The sequence below is a fragment of the Spermophilus citellus genome (genome assembly GCF_964194105.1).
Source record: "Spermophilus citellus genome assembly, chromosome: 11".
Taxonomy (NCBI): Eukaryota; Metazoa; Chordata; class Mammalia; order Rodentia; family Sciuridae; genus Spermophilus; species Spermophilus citellus.
In genome coordinates, this window is record NC_138192.1 from 33,649,294 (window position 1) to 33,667,663 (window position 18,370).

Genomic DNA, 18,370 nt, shown 5'->3' on the forward strand with positions numbered 1-18,370 from the left:
ACACCCATACATCACTGGTGGCACTGCCAATTGGTGCAATTACTTTGGAAAGCAGTATGAAAGAATCCTCAGAAACCTTGGAATGGAACCCCCTTTTGATCCAGTGATTCCATTCCTCAGCATATACCCCAAAGACTTAAAATCAGATGCTGTGGTGATGTGGCCACATAACATTTATAAAAGCTTAATTTGCAATACCTAAGCTATGGAACCAACCTAGGGGCCCTTCAACAGGTGAATGATAAGGAAAATATGGTATATATACACAATGGACTATTACTCAGCCTTAAAGAAAAATAAAATTATGGCATTTGCCGGTAAATGAATGGAAGTGGAGACTGTCATGCTAAGTGAAATAAGTCAATATCAAAAAACAAAGCCCAAGTGTTCACTCTGATATGGAAATGCTAATCCACAATAAGATGGACAGGAAGAATAGAAGTTCATTGTATTAGAGAAAGGGGAATGAAGGGAAGGTAGGGAAGGTAGAAACAGAAAAGAGTATAGAATGAATTAGACATTACTTTCCTATGGTCATACATACATGAATACATGACCAGTGTAACACCGCATTCTGCACAAAGTCATTGTTGGCCCTCTAAGCTGAGAAAGCTAGGAAATTTATCTAGGATCTACCTAGATATTTCAATTCTAGTCCAACATCCCAGGACTCGTTTTTAACCTTAACAGATTTCATATCTGCAATTTCCTTCTCTGGCAAATTTGTCTCCTTCTTAAGCAGGAAGTTGAGGTTCTGACCACATGACTATCAGGAGCCTGAACACTTCCTGCTCTGAAAGTTTGCTTGATTCTGAACCACACATTCTAGGACCTCCTTGGGCAGAAGAAACATGGCTAATGATGTTGCAAATAATGTGCCTACTCACAAGAACTTCATGTCTACTCAAATATTTAATTTGGTGATATGATGGAAATTTTCAGAATGATATAGGTGAGTCCATTCTCAGAATTAGACATGAACATGAAGAAAAAGACAGATATCTATCAACCCTGTTTGGGCATTGTCAAGAGCAAGTATTAGCAAGATATCTAATGTTCAGTGAAAGATATCTGAGCTGGGTTCAATTGGACAAACTAAGCCATATCAAAATCATCTGTTCAACTTGTTCTCTTCTAATGGATTGATAAAGTACTAATATTTTTCAAACATTTCAGTTTAAATTTGTTCATTTCTTAATGATGTGTTCAATGATAAAAATATTTTTAATCCTTATGGCTCAAACTCTTCTTTACAGCTTCCACATCAACATTCCTAATTTGGTCCTACTGTCTTTCTTCCAAACTTTCAAAATGCTACACATTCCTCCACCTGAAATTCCCATAAGAAATCCAGCTCTTCATGTCTAAAGTTTAATGCAGGACCTTAACCCTTAAGTTTATGTCCTCTGTTTGCTGATCCATCCATCACAGCTACACAAATCAACAATGAGATTATGATTCTTCCTATTCTTTATCTTCATATTCAATCATAATGCCAATATTTTCAATTCTGTTAATTATTTTCCATCTGAAACACTGCAATCTAAGAGAAAACATTTTTCCCCTTGGGCTACAGAAATATAGTCTGTTTCCCCAACATCAATTTATATACCTCCAATGCACATTCATATCTATAAACAAGAATTATGCACACTTTAAAATATAAATGTGCTTGAAATCATCAGTAACTCAAATTTTATTTAGGATTAAGACCTCTGAATTCTTAAGATTGACCACCATGACAATATACAATCTCACATCTTTCTTCTTTACAAGTGTTACCTGGAGCCAGCCACAATACCCCTCTTTCTTTCTGTGATTCAGCAGCAATAGTTTTCTCTGAATTTCTCCAATGGATTTGCCTGCACTAGGATTTTGTCACATATTGTTCCCTCTTAACCTACTTAATCTAAATTTATACCACAAATTTCTGTTCAAAAGCTACTTGCTTAAGACATCTGTCCTCAACGCTCAATTAGCATGAGTACTCTTTCTTTGCACTGTGACCTTCTTTGTAGCTCTTACCAGGGTTGTGATCAGATAATTGTATAAGTGCCATGTTTGAATCTACCATGAGAAAAATCCTATTCAGAACAAGATCAAGCTGTCTTATTCATGTCTCTAACTCAAATAACTAGAGAAGTACTTGCCATATTACCTCATCACCCAATAAATTCTAGTTTTATGTTAAACTAGGCTTTTATTGATTTGAAAAGTGTAGATAAGCATAGGAAAAGGTTTCTAAGGAGGAGCTAAAGCATAAAGAACCACTTTCAGGTCAGAATGAATGTGCTTTTATTTTCTAAAGAATATAATTGAGTATGGAAATTACATTGAAGGCAGAAGAAAGCTTTCTTTTAATCCAATAAGGATTTTTCCTGAAGAATTTGTTTTTTTTTTTTAAAAGCATCAGCCAATAGAATTTCTCATAAATATTCATGTGCATTTTTCTATTTTATGATTTCTTTCTCTGTGCCTTCAGGCCCTCTTCCAGGGATACACACACACACACACACACACACACACACACACACACATGCATGACAAATCTTCCTTCTCCCAAGTTACAGAGAAAGTCCCTTTCACTTTCATCACCTCCATATCTCAGGAAAAACTAAGCCTAACTCAGCTTTCTATTTGAGTATTTAGCAATTAGATGTAATGTATTTCAAATGAGCTCATACTTTTGTGAAGTGCATTTTGTTTTCTTTGCATGATTTAGTTTGTGAGTTAAATAGCAATAAGGAAATTCCTACATTTTTATTGAAGATCTTCTCTTTCTCTTCTGTTCTCACTGCCACCGGTGTTTAATTCTATCATTGTCCTCAGCACTGTGATGTGTCATGTTTAATTCACTCCTCTGTCCTTCCTCAATTATGATGCTTTATGGATGGAGTAACTTCACATTGTTCATATTCTCCAGAGTCTAACATGGTACCTAGCTTATAATAGATGTTCACAAAATATTTATAAGAAATCAATAAATGACTTTGGTACAGCAAATGTTTCTGATTGATTTTTACCAAGGACATAACTGGAGCTCAGATAACTGGCAGATAACTGGAGATAACTGGCATAAAAAGACAGAAAAGATAAATGCTCATGATACAGTATATACAAGCAAGAGATGATAAGAATTTGGGTTGACACCCACATTTGGTGATGGGAGGTGACTCAAGTATCATATACATAACAGTGTAATAAAAGTTTGCTAGATCTATTAACTTTAAAAGACAGCTTTGTCATTTCATAGTTTTGTGGTTAATCACTTAAATTTCCTGGCCTGTGTTTACTTGCCTATACAATGTATTAGAAGGTGACGATATATAACTCATTGGTTATTTTACATTGTCAAGGCAAAAAGTGGGAAGAGTGGATACATTATGACAATATACAAGGAAAAATATTTTGCTTCAATGATTTATTTCTCATGAATATTGGTCATTACTATAACTGACAATTCATTATAAAATGTATACTGAGTTAAATGTTCTTTCAAATATGAAGAGAGGAGTGAAATATCTCTAAAGTAATTATAAATGTTCAATGAGAATGTGGTTAGTGTTTTTCTGAAATAGCCTAAGACCTGACTCAGAAAGATAAGGGACTCTCCACTTCATCTCATGAAATGATAGAAGTCTATGCAGGTTCATTTTATGATAAAGGTTTGGGAGGGGAAACACAGAACTAATGTTACATGCACATGAAATTGTAGTTCTGAATGAAACCAAACACAAGACCTAAAGCAAATCACTTACATCATTCTTTTAATCTTTACCTAACATCAGTTTCACTGAATCATGAGCCATCTTCCAGGAATGCACACAACTTGGATAAGTGTTTATTCAGTACAGGGAAATGTTAGGAGTCCAAGGTGACACATAAATCTAGAGAAGTGGTAGTCATATCTGCACAGTGCAGGACATTCTTCCAGGAGAAGATTTTGTCATCTGAATGGGTGACAGAAAGTCACAGCCCAGAAATTATTTGGAAATTACTCTTAAAGGCCTGGTGAGACTGTGAACAAAATGACAACCTTTTCACACACAATTTTCCCAATGGCTTTTTAAACAAAACTTCATAAAATATATATCTGAGAATCAGTATGGTCCACCACAAAACAGTTCATATTATAACTGCAACCATGCAAAATATAGCTTTGCTAAGTATAGACATGCAATATATAGATATGCAGAATATTAAATATCCTAGTACTGATATCCAAACAATGAAGTATCCAAACAATGAAGATATTTCATATATGTTCTCAGTTTACTAATCCATAAGGCTGATATTGTAACTATTGAATGCATGTTAAAAATAAGAAAGTGGAGTTTAGAAAGACTCTTTTCCCTCAAAGCCACATATAATACCTAAATAGCTATACCGAGGGAGGAAAAAAGCCAATTCGCCTGCCTCAAATACAATTATACTAAGGGTATGTGATGATTTGTGAATCGTTTTATTTTTATATTTTCCCAAATATATTGAATACTGTAACATTTTCAGTATAAACTGAAATAAAAATATAGCATAAAAGATTATCTACTTATTTCAAAGTACCTCTATAACTCAAAATATTTTTGGAATTCCTGTTTATAGTTGCTTTCAGAGTCAGCAGCATGACTGCTTAAGCAGATCATAGTTATAAAGAAATTTGATTTTAGAGAAGGATGACATTTGGAAGTAAAAGTGGAGAAAAAGATCAGATACCAAAGCTGATGAAACATATCCTGTATAAAAATGAAATATGACTATGAAGTAATGACTTCTTGTTTGTTTCTGCTTCTATTTCTCCTGATGATATACTATCCCTAAGGTCCTGTTTAAAAGGAGTGCTCACAAATATTTGAAGAAATACATTTTCCCAAAGTAACTTTTTGTTTTTTCAAACCAGGGATTGAAACCATGGGCACTTTGCCACTGAGCCATATTCCCAGTCATTTATCTATCTATCTATCTATCTATCTATCTATCTATCTATCTATCTATCAAGACAGGATCTCACTAATTGCCTAGGCTGTTCTTGAACCTGTGATCCTCCTGCCTCAGCAGCACTATCCAAAAGAATTGATGTTGTCCCTCAGTGGGTTAGTGGAGGAAAACAATGGTACACATACAACAGAAAACTATTCAGTCCTAAAAAAGATTACATTCAAACTCAGGGAAGCAGTAAGCAGAATTCTGACAGCCAACAACTGGGAGGGGAAAGAGATTGAGGAAATTTTGGATGAAGGATACAAAATTTGGGTTGGATAGGATGAACAAATTTAATTTCAAAAGACGATAATAACAGTGCTTTCAGTGTATTGTATACTTGAAAATTGGCAAGAAAGTAGATTTTATGTTCTCACCACAAACAATAAGCCTGTGAGGTAATGCATATGTTAAGATACTATACAATAAAATTTGCTATGCATGATAAATATTTTAAAATCTGTTAGTAAATATTAATAATGATATAGCAAAAAAAAAAAAAAGAAAGAAAGAAAGAAAATGTCCAGGATAACTTTGAGCTGAGAAGTGAAGAACGTATATTGCGAATCTTTAACAAAACCAAGAATTAGGGTCAGGCGAAATATATAGAAGCATATAAAATATATTGAAAAGAAATGGTATTTACTAGGAAGCATGATTTAACATTATTTGAACTGGAAGCAAATTTCAGAATTCACTACAATTCCTTCATTAGACTAAAAAAATAAAAAGACCACAAATCCAAGTAGATTAAGTGGTTTTTACAATGTTCAATTACTAGAAAGTGGAAGGAAAGGGTAAAAAATTCACAATCCATGGAATGCTAGTCCAGTGCTGTTTCTACACTTCATTATAGGACATCTCTTTTCTTTCACCTGTCATGCAAAACATAATATATTTATGTAAATGAATTATTAAAGAATCTAGTGTTGTGAGTTCACTTTAATAATTACTGCATGCTCCAGTTTGGCAGAAATTTTGTCAAATTATTCCTCCTATTCTCTCTAGCTTTCAGAACCAACTATATTTTTTTTTCACATTTCCCCCATATTCAAGGGGACACACTAATCAGTTTCACCCTATACTATCTCTGTTTGGTTCCTCTATCAGAAATATGCCTACTACTATTCACCTGTCCAAAGCCCATCCATCCATCCATCTCTACCCACATGGGCTCCAGTTTTCTCCATGCCTAACACAAAGGCTTTTGCTATCAAAAAGTGTATCTATGTGATATGTGTGTGTGTGTTTTATTAGCCCAAATGTCATTTAGATCAATCAACAAGTATGAAAAAATGCTCACCATCTCTAGCAGTCAAGGAAATGCAAATCAAAACCACCCTAAGATACCACCTCACCCCAGTAAGATTGGCAGCCATGATGAAGTCAAACAACAATGAGTGCTGGCGAGGATGTGGGGAAAAGGGTACGCTTGTACACTGCTGGTGGGACTGCAAACGGGTGCGGCCAATTTGGAAAGCAGTATGGAGATTCCTGGGAAAGCTGGGAATGGAACCACCATTTGACCCAGCTATTGCCCTTCTTGGACTATTTCCTGAAGACCTTAAAAGAGCACACTACAGGGATACTGCCACATCGATGTTCATAGCAGCACAATTCACAATTGCTAGACTGTGGAATCAACCCAGATGCCTTTCAATAGACGAATGGATAAAAAAATGTGGCATTTATACACCATGGAGTATTACGCAGCACTAAAAAATGACAAAATCACGGAATTTGCAGGGAAATAGATGGCACTAGAGCAGATTATGCTTAGTGAAGCTAGCCAGTCCCTAAAAAACAAATACCAAATGTCTTCTTTGATATAATGAGAGCAACTAAGAACAGAACAGGGAGGAAGAGCAGGAAGAAAAGATTAACATTAAACAGAGACATGAGGTGGGAGGGAAAGGGAGAAAAAAGGGAAATCACATGGAAATGGAGGGAGCCCCTCATTGTTATACAAAATTACATATAAGAGTTTATGGGGGGAATGGGATAACAAACATGGAGGGAAATGAATTACAGTAGATGGGGTAGAGAGAGAAGATGGGAGGGGAGGGGAGGGGGGATAGTAGAGGATAGGAAAAGTAGCAGAATACAATAGTCACTAATATGGCAGTATGTAAAAATGTGATGTGTAACCGATGTGATTCTGCAATCTGTATTTGGGGTTCATAACCCACTTGATTCTAATGTATGAAATATGATATGTCAAGAGATTTGTAATGTTGTGAACAACCAATAAAAAAATCAAATAAAAAGAAAGTATCTATGTATATGGTAGCAATTACTCAAGCATTAGCAGATAGGTGGTGTGGGTGCTGTGCATAAAAAAAAAACTTATATACATTGTATATTTCTTCACAATGCATATGAAATAGGAGGGTTTTTTTGTTTTGCATATCATACAAACTGGTTTATTGGGGTCCAGGTTATTCATTCTCAGTGATCTAATTCCATCTTGCTTTCTTGAAAACTTGAATTCACATATATTTTATAGATTTCAGCTTAGTTTTAGGGGTTTTTAAGGATTTAAAAAATCAACCTCACTTAAAATCATAGTGCTGATTGTCCTGTTCTTACTGCCACAAGTGTGGGCATGAATTTCTTGGCCATGCCTCCCTGCTCTATTGTGCAGGATTTTTTAAGATGTTTAATTAATGGCGACTTAGAAACACAGCATCTCAAATAAAACAGAATAATACCCAATAACAATATTATTTATCTTCGTCTTAAAAGGATTGAGCATCGTGGTCAACATGTGCATAACAATACATATCCAAAATGCAAATTAAGGAATATAACTTTTCTGCAAGGAAAAAGTTACACTTCCCCCCTTATTTCATTACTATAAAATATCAAGGAATTCAGATCAACTTGTTGATATTTTTTCCTAGTTTCACACTAATGTGAGGGGACCAGCTGCTTGATCAGCAGCTGTGGAAGTATCTTTGAAGTTGGCTTTCAGGCAGGATCATTATTAGTAACTATTGGTACCTACGTAGTCTGTTACACATTTTGCTTGTTGCTCCTAAATATCTGAATACCATATAAAAAAGCTGTTCATTTTCCTTTTCTGTTTATATTCTTAGAAAATAGTGCAGTTCCACATATACATTGTGACTTCAGCGAATGCAGACAGCAGTTTATCAAATTGAATTTGTGGAAACAACTAATAGGTTTTTGGACTCACTGATACTTCATAATAAATTCTTGTATACCTCACAGGTTACTACCTTTTCCCTCAAATATCAAGTTGAGGATCATAATATCTATTACCTTCACAGCATCACTAAAGATGCTAGTAGAAAAAAAATATGGTTCATTTTTTTATGAATCAATAGTTCTATCTCTGTTGCTTATATTGTAAATCAGCAAAGTTTCGTTCTTCTTACTTTAATCATTTTTTTTGTTTCTATTTTAGTCATTTCTATTGTTAGGAAAATCCAGACCTCATGCCCAAAACCAATTGTAGATTTTTGCTCTTTGATCTTAATCAGCTGCATGATCTCTTTTACTCTCTTCAATACAGTACCCTCTCTACTAACATGGAGAATATATTGTTCTTACTTTTAACATAGAGAAGTTTTACTTAACTCATAAGACTTTTATGAAGAATTAAGGATATAAAAATGACCGATATCTTTATTAGTTTAATAAATATTAGTGAATCCAAATGTGTGGCTCACCAATGTTTGAAATAATCCAATAAGCTAAGGTTTACAATTACAATTCTCATATTTGTTTTGTGTTTCAAGAAGTTGACGATTAGGAAAACTCATTGGGAAAAGAATTAAACATTAAATTTGTATGATAACTCTTTTATTAGAATTTTTATTTCTAGACCATTACAGATTTAGAGCACCTATATGTATACATAGAAATTCCATGTAATTATTTACCCAGCTTCTCCCAATGCTTGTGTCTTGGAAATCTATAAGGGGCTATCTCAGCTATATTGTTAAGACTGATATAGTCAAGACAGAGAACAGGCGAAGTACCACTACCATACTTGGTATTCTCTCCCCATCTACTTTTCTGACCCCAGCCAACTACTTACTGATTCCATATTTCTAGAAGTTTGTCATTTGAAGAATATCATATGAACAAAGTCACACAATATGTAACCATTTATGGTTGTATAATGACCTAGTGATTCATCTAAATTGTTGTACATATCAATAGTTTATTTCTGTATTTCAGAGTAGCATTCCATGATATGAATGCCCCAGTCTGCTTTAACCATTTATATTGAAAAAAGTTGTAGGTTTTTTTCCCAAGGTTTATTATGAATAAAGAGCTTATAAATATTTGTATATAAGTTTTTCATAAGATCATAAAGTTTCATTTCTCTGAGATAAATAACCAAGAGTCTAATTGCTGGGTTGTTTGTCAAATCATGCATAGATTATCAGAAATTGACAAAAGTGTTTTGCAGGGTGACTATAGCATTTTACATTTCCAAAAACAGCATTATGAACAAATATAGGTAATTGGCATTCTCTGTAGCATTTGGCATTTTAACTATTTTATTTTATTTTGCTGTGTTTTGTGTGGTGAAATTTCATCATGATTTTAATTTGCATTTCCTTAATGACTAATGAAGTTGGACTCTTTTCTTATGCTTATTTCCCATCTAGAGATTATCTTTCAGGAACTTTGAACTTGTCTTTAAATATTTTTCTCATTTTCTAATTGGATGGTTTATTTGCTTGTATTGTGTGTTTCTGGTTGCTTTTTAATCAAATCCAAGAGTCACCCCTTGTCAGATGTGCTTTACACATATTTTACCTCCATTTTCAACTTGTCTCTTCATCTTCTTTATAATGATTTATATAGAACAATAATATTTTTCAAATTTTCATAGTCTAATTTATCTATTTATCCTTCTATATATGATAACTTTAGGGTTAAATTGAAGAACTCTTTAGCCTTATATCCTGAAGATATTATTCTACTATATGATTATTTTTCCCTAAAATTTTATAGCATTGTTTTATATTTAATCTGTGATCTATTATTATTTAAATTTTTTAAGATAAAGATTTTCTTTTTTTTTTTTTTTTTGCTTATACACATCTAATGTTCGAGAACCATTGGTTGAAAATGCTTTATTTCCTCCACTGAATACTTATGCACTTCTGTTAAAAATTAGTTGGACATATTTGTGTCCGTATTTCTTGTTTCTCAGTTCTGTTCATTGATCTGTATATCTGTCCCTCCACTGATCCACTCTTTATAACTGTGGCCATTCAGTAAGTATTGATCATTGGGTAGATGATTTCACCCTCTTTACTCTTAGATGATTTTAGTTACTCCAAGACCTATGCCTTTCTATATACATTTTAGCTTGTCAATTTCAAGCCAAGTTATTGATGGCAGCCAAGGACCCCTACTTTAAGGGATTTGAGAAGTTTCCATGGGCAAGGCTGCCTATTGCTTCCAGGTAAGGATGGGGAATTTCCTCTCATTGGGGACAAGAAACCCTTCTTGGACTGTGAACTTATTTTGGTTGGACCCTCCCTACCTTTGTGGAATACAGAATCCTTCATGTGATGGATGATCTTTGTGGCCACATCTCCAACCATTCTCTTTCTGGCTGGGACTGTGAAGTCTCAGCCTTGGCAGAGAAAGATGTAATGACTTATATATAATAATCACCATACTAATTGTACATATATATGGCTTTTAAGGTGACTTTTTGGTACATTAAACAATGTGTTATGATGAATTCAGGGGTTTGATATATCTAGAAACTCAAAAATTTATTCTTTGTGTTGGGAACATTCAAATGTTTCATTCATATTGAAATGTTGCAGTTTGATGTGTCTGTGTGGCAAATTACTGTTCTATTTTCAAGAAAAAACTAATCTAGGGGGGATCCAACATGGCCGCCGGCGAGGAAGCAGCGATTCCAATGTCTCCACATTAACGGGATCAGAAAGACCCATTGGAACAGCGGCAGTCTACCTACTGAGGAACTTCTAGCAAAAATCCGTGAAGAGGGGACCTGCCGGGAATTGGTAGGTTTATTAGAAGTGTCAGTTTGTCCCAGACAAGTGGATCTTGGCCGGCCACGCGGGCGCGGAGGTCCAGTCCCGCAGCCACCAGCTGCTTCAGAAAGCGGCCGGAGGCCCCAAGCGGCGCGGCCCGCCCGAACCCGCAGACGACACCCGCCACCTCGCCGTCCCGAGAGGCCCCGCTCTCGCTCAGCGAACGGCCACTCCACCCGCCCAGATCTTAGCCATGCGGCCGCAACTGCCCAACTCTACCGGCAGCCCGGCGCAGCAAGAAGTGTCCCCACCTTGCCCAGAAGATAGCCCGTGCCCTCCCAGCTCTACTAACAGCCCCGCCCACCCGGCGAACGGCTCCCCCCCCCTGAGACAGCGTGAAAGGAATATAACCAACCATTTACGAAATAGCGAACTGGGAACTAAAACCAGAGATTGTGTCAGACCAGAGACAAGCCAGTTCCACCCCTCCCTTCGGACACTCCGGCAAGGAGCCAAGGGCCCGCCATAGCAGAGAGGGGAAGTCACCAAGTTCGGCCAAAGAGATTCCTTCCCAGCGGAATCTACTTTTGCAAGTGTGTGACTCCCACCCACACCAGATACAAACAACCGGGAAACTTCAAAATCTCTCCGTGGGCGTGACCGTAAGGGCAAAAGGACTCTCGACCCCCAACTCCCCCTACTGCCAGTCACGAGGGCGTGACTGTAGGGGCAGAGGGAAGCAGAGAAGACTCCCCACCCCCAAATCCCCCAACCGCGAACTGAGAGGGTGTGACGGTAGGGGCGGAGGGAAACAGAGGACACTCCAGACCCCCAACTCCTCCTACCGCCAGCAGAGTGGTTGTGACTGTAGGGGCTCAGGGAAGTAGAGGGGATCCTAGACCCCCAACTCCTATTACCACCAGCAGCGACACCAATGGTCTTAGCTGCCAGATTCCAAAGGTGTGCCCACCAAAGGGGTCTGGAAAAATTAAACAATTGACTCCCATACCACAGCTCCACAGCACTGGGGCTTAGATGAATGACAACGAGAGTGCTCAGTAGTTAGGGAAATAGAGCACTCGGTGGGGCTGAAAGTGTAACCAGATCCTTGGGGAACTGCCTCCGGTGAGCAGGACCTGGCTGGCTGGCAGGAGGAAGGGGAGGAGGGTCAGTAGAAGTGAAACGGGTCTGGACCAACAGGATTGAGAGACTCCCAGGAACCGCCTTACAGGGATTGCTGTTGACACATTGAGGGCAAAACTCAGCCCGGAGGGCACAGCTTTGCCTATGGGAAGAGAAGAAAATGGATCTCTAAGACCTAATTTTATTTCCTATTTCATTTTAACTTTTTCTCTCCCTTTTCCCTGTCTCTCTCCCCTTCCAAGTTTTACGGCTCTTTCCATTCTCCTCTATGCTATCTATCTCCCTCTCCTTCTTTCCTTTCAAGAGCACCTACCTTCCCCTTCCCCCCAACTTTCATCCCAAGCATTACGTCATCCATTTCGCGTAACTGTCTAAATACAAATAGGTGTGCGCCCTTCCCCCGCGCCTGCAAAGTAGCCGGACCTGCAACCCACCAGCAGGTCAGGCCCAGCAACCTGGGAGTGGCAGAGCCGCCCCACGCGCCTGCAAGGTAGGCGCACCTGCTACCAACCAGCAGAACAGGCCCAGCAGCCTGCTGATGTGGTAGGCACAGCGCCCCAATTGGAGGAGGAGCAGAGCCCCTGCCCGCGCCTGCGTGGGAGACTTAGCAACTATACAAGAGTAATACAAATATATAGGGGGAAAATTCAACAACACAACAGTCTCAGTAAGCAGAAAGAAACGCGAACAGTATGAAGAGACAAGGAAAGAAAGGACCACAAGCAATGCAGTTCAACTCAATGTTAGAAGAGGTAATTTCTGCAGCAGATGGAATGTCAGATAAAGAATTCAGGAGATACATGCTTCAGATGATCTGGAGTCTCAAGGAAGACATTAGACAGCAAAATCAGACAATGAAAGATCTCTTCAACAATGAAATACACAAACAAATCCAGGAAACAAAAGATCAACTATACAGGGAGATAGAAGTTATAAAAAACAAACAAACAGAAATCCTAGAAAGGCAGGAAGCAATAAACCAACTTAAAAACTCAATTGAGAATACTACCAACAGAGTAGAACACTTAGAAGATAGAACATCAGACAATGAAGACAAAGTATTTCAACTTGAAAAGAACATAGACAGCTCAGCAAGACAGTTAAGAAACCATGAGCAGAACATCCAAGAGATATGGGATAACATAAAGAGACCAAACTTAAGAGTCATTGGGATACAGGAAGGCATGGAGGTCCATACCAAAGAATAAACAATCTATTCAATGAAATAATATGAGAAAACTTCCCAGACTTGAAGAATGAGACAGAATCCCAAATCCTGGAAGCCTACAGGACGCCGAATGTGCATAATCATAAGAGATCCACACCTAGACACATTATAATGAAGATGCCCAGCATACAGAATAAGGAGAGAATTTTAAAAGCTACAAGAGAAAGGAAAGAGATTACATTTAGGGGTAAACCAATCAGGATAACAGCTGATCTCTCAACACAGACTTTGAAAGCTAGAAGATCCTGGAATAACATATTTCAAACAATGAAAGAAAATGGGTTCCAACCAAGAATTGTGTATCCAGCAAAATTGAGCTTCAAGATGGAAGATGAAATTAAAACCTTCCACAATAAACAAAAGTTAAAAGAATTTGCAGCTAGAAAACCATCTCTCCAAAAAATCCTCAGCAAAACATTACAGGAAGAGGAAATGGAAAATAACAATGAAAACCAACAGTGGGAGGTAGGACAGTAAAGGGGGGAAAATAATCAAAGAGGAAAACAAACCATATTCAGTAACATAAATAAACAAATATGGCTGGAAGGATAACCCATATCTCAATAATAACCCTAAATGTTAATGGCTTAAACTCACCAATTAAGAGACACAGGCTAGTAGAATGGATCACAAAACATGACCCAACAATATGCTGCCTACAGGAGACGCATTTGATAGAAAAATACATACATAGACTGAAGGTGAAAGGTTGGGAAAAATCATATCACTCATATGGACTTCAGAAACAAGCAGGAGTGTCCATACTCATATCAAATAAAATAGATTTCAATCCAAAGTTAATCAAAAGGGATAAAGAGGGACACTACATACTGCTCAAGGGAACCATACACCAACAAGACATAACAATCATAAATATATATGCCCCAAACAATGGTTCAGCTATGTTCATCAAACAAACTCTTCTCAAGTTCAAGAGTCTAATAGACCACCATACAATAATCATGGGAGACTTCAACACACCTCTCTCACCACTGGACAGATCTTCCAAACAAAAGTTGAATAAGGAAACTATAGAACGCAATAACACAATTAACAACCTAGACTTAATTGACATATATAGAATATACCACCCAACATCAAGCAGTTACACTTTTTTCTCAGCAGCACATGGATCCTTCTCAAAAATAGATCATATATTATGTCACAGGGCAACTCTTAGACAATATAAAGGAGTAGAGATAATACCATGCATCTTATCTGACCATAATGGAATGAAACTGAAAATCAATGATAAAAGAAGGAAGGAAAAATCATGCATCACTTGGAGAATGAACAACAGGTTACTGAATGATCAATGGGTTAAAGAAGACATTAAGGAGGAAATTAAAAAATTCTTAGAGATAAATGAAAACACAGACACAACATATCGGAATCTATGGGACACATTGAAAGCAGTTCTAAGAGGAAAATTTATTGCATGGAGTTCATTCCTTAAAAAAAGAAAAAACCAACAAATAAATGATCTCATACTTCATCTCAAAATCCTAGAAAAAGAAGAGCAAAATAACAGCAAAAGAAGTAGAAGGCAAGAAATAATTAAAATCAGAGCTGAAATTAATGAAATCGAAACAAAAGAAACAATTGAAAAAATTGATAAAACTAAAAGTTGGTTCTTTGAAAAAATAAATAAGATCGACAGACCCTTAGCCATGCTAATGAAGAGAAGAAGAGAGAGAACCCAAATTACTAGCATACAGGATGAAAAAGGCAATATCACAACAGACACTCCAGAAATACAGAAGATAATCAGAAATTATTTTGAATCCTTATACTCCAATAAAATAGAAGATAGTGAAGGCATCGATAAATTTCTTAAGTCATACCATCTGCCCAGATTGAGACAGGAGGATATAGACAACCTAAACAGACCAATATCAATTGAGGAAATAGAAGAAACCATCAAAAGATGACCAACTAAGAAAAGCCCAGGACCGGATGGGTATACAGCAGAGTTTTACAAAACCTTTAAAGAGGAACTAATACCAATACTTTTCAAGCTATTTCAGGAAATAGAAAAAGAGGGAGAACTTCCAAATTCATTCTACGAGGCCAATATCACACTGATTCCTAAACCTGACAAAGATACTTAAAAGAAAGAAAACTACAGACCTATATCTCTAATGAACCTAGACTCAAAAATCCTCAATAAAATTCTGGCGAATCGGATACAAAATCATATCAAAAAAATTGTACACCATGATCAAGTAGGATTCATCCCTGGGATGCAAGGCTGGGGCTGGTTCAATATACGGAAATCAATAAATGTTCTCCACCACATCAATAGACTTAAAAATAAGAACCATATGATCATCTTGATAGATGCAGAAAAAGCATTCGACAAAGTACAGCATCCCTTTTTGTTCAAAACTCTCGAAAAAATAGGGATAACAGGAACATACCTCAACATTGTAAAAGCAATCTACGCTAAGCCCCAAGCTAGCATCATTCTGAATGGAGAAAAATTGAAGGCATTCCCTCTAAATTCTGGAACAAGACAGGGATGCCCTCTCTCACCACTTCTGTTCAACATAGTTCTCGAAACACTGGCCAGAGCAATTAGACAGACAAAAGAAATTAAAGGCATAAAAATAGGAAAAGAAGAACTTAAATGATCACTATTTGCAGATGACATGATTCTATACCTAGCAGACCCAAAAGGGTCTACAAAGAAACTATTATAGCTAATAAATGAATTCAGCAAAGTGGCAGGATATAAAATCAAAACGCATAAATCAAAGGCATTCCTGTATATCAGCGACAAACCCTCTGAAATGGAAATGAGGACAACCACTCCATTCACAATATCCTCAAAAACAATAAAATACTTGGGAATCAACCTAACAAAAGAGGTAAAAGACTTATACAATGAAAACTACAGAACCCTAAAGAGAGAAATAGAAGAAGATCTTAGAAGATGGAAAAATATACCCTGTTCATGGATAGGCAGAACTAATATCATCAAAATGGCGATATTACCAAAAGTTCTCTATAGGTTTAATGCAATGCCAATCAAAATCCCAATGGCATTTCTTGTAGAAATAGAGAAAGCAATCATGAAATTCATATGGAAAAATAAAAGACCCAGAATATCAAAAACAATGCTAAGTAGGAAGTGTGAATCAGGTGGTATAGCGATACCAGACTTCAAACTATACTACAGAGCAATAGTAACAAAAACAACATGGTATTGGTACCAAAACAGGCGGGTGGACCGATGGTACAGAATAGAGGACACAGAAACCAACCCACAAAATTACAACTTTCTTATATTTGATAAAGGGGCTAAAAGCATGCAATGGAGGAAGGATAGCATCTTCAACAAATGGTGCTGGGAAAACTGGAAATCCATATGCAACAAAATGAAACTGAATCCCTTTCTCTTGCCATGCACAAAAGTTAACTCAAAATGGATCAAGGAGCTTGATATCAAACCAGAGACAAGGCATCTGATAGAAGAAAAAGTTGGCTACGACCTACACACTGTGGGGTCGGGCTCCAAATTCCTCAATAGGACACCCATAGCACAAGAATTAATATCTAAAATCAACAAATGGGACTTGCTCAAACTAAAAATTTTTTTCTCAGCAAAAGAAACAATAAGAGAGGTAAATAGGGAGCCAACATCATGGGAACAAATTTTTACTCCTCACACTTCAGATAGAGCCCTAATATCCAGAGTATACAAAGAACTCAAAAAATTAGACAATAAGATAACAAATAACCCAATCAACAAATGGGCCAAGGACCTAAACAGACACTTCTCAGAGGAGGACATACAATCAATCAACAAGTACATGAAAAAATGCTCACCATCGCTAGCAGTCAGAGAAATGCAAATCAAAACCACCCTAAGATACCATCTCACTCCAGTAAGATTGGCAGCCATTAAGAAGTCAAACAACAACAAATGCTGGCGAGGATGTGGGGAAAAGGGTACACTTGTACATTGTTGGTGGGACTGCAAATTGGTGCAACCAATTTGGAAAGCAGTATGGAGATTTCTTGGAAAGCTGGGAATGGAACCACCATTTGATCCAGCTATTCCCCTTCTGGGTCTATTCCCTAAAGACCTAAAAACAGCATGCTACAGGGACACTGCTACATCGATGTTCATAGCAGTACAATTCACAATAGCAAGACTGTGGAAGCAACCTAGATGCCCTTCAATAGACGAATGGATAAAAAAAAAATGTGGCATTTATACACAATGGAGTATTACTCTGCATTAAAAAATGACAAAATTGTAGAATTTGGAGGGAAATGGATGGCATTAGAGCAGATTATGCTAAGTGAAGCTAGCCAATCCCTAAAAAACAAATGCCAAATGTCCTCTTTGATATAAGGAGAGTAACTAAGAACAGAGTAGCGAAGAAGAGCATGAGGAGATGACTAACATTAAACAGGGATGAGAGGTGGGAGGGACAGGGGGAGAGAAGGGAAATTGCTTGGAAATGGAAGGAGACCCTCAGGGTTATACAAAATTATATACAAGAGGAAGTGAGGGGAAAGGGAAAAATAATACAAGGGGGAGAAATGAATTACAGTAGAGGGGGTAGAGAGAGAAGAGGGGAGGGGAGGGGAGGGGGGATAGTAGAGGATAGGAAAGGCAGCAGAATACAACAGACACTAGTATGGCAATATGTAAATCAGTGGAAGTGTAACTGATGTGACTCTGCAATCTGTATACGGGGTAAAAATGGGAGTTCATAACCCACTTGAATCAAAATGTGAAATATGATATATCAAGAACTATGTAATGTTTTGAACAACCAACAATAAAAATTTAAAAAAAAAAACTAATCTAATTGTTACAGTGTAGATCTGGAATGCCCCTCAAAGGCTCATGTATTGAAAGCTTGGTTCCCAATAAAGCAATGTTCAGAGATGGGGCTTTAGGGTGGTAATTGAATCATTAAGGTTCTGATATTATCAGTGGATTATCCATTCATGAGTTCATTATTGACTGGACTTTTAAAAGGTGGAGGAATCTGGTAGGAGGTGA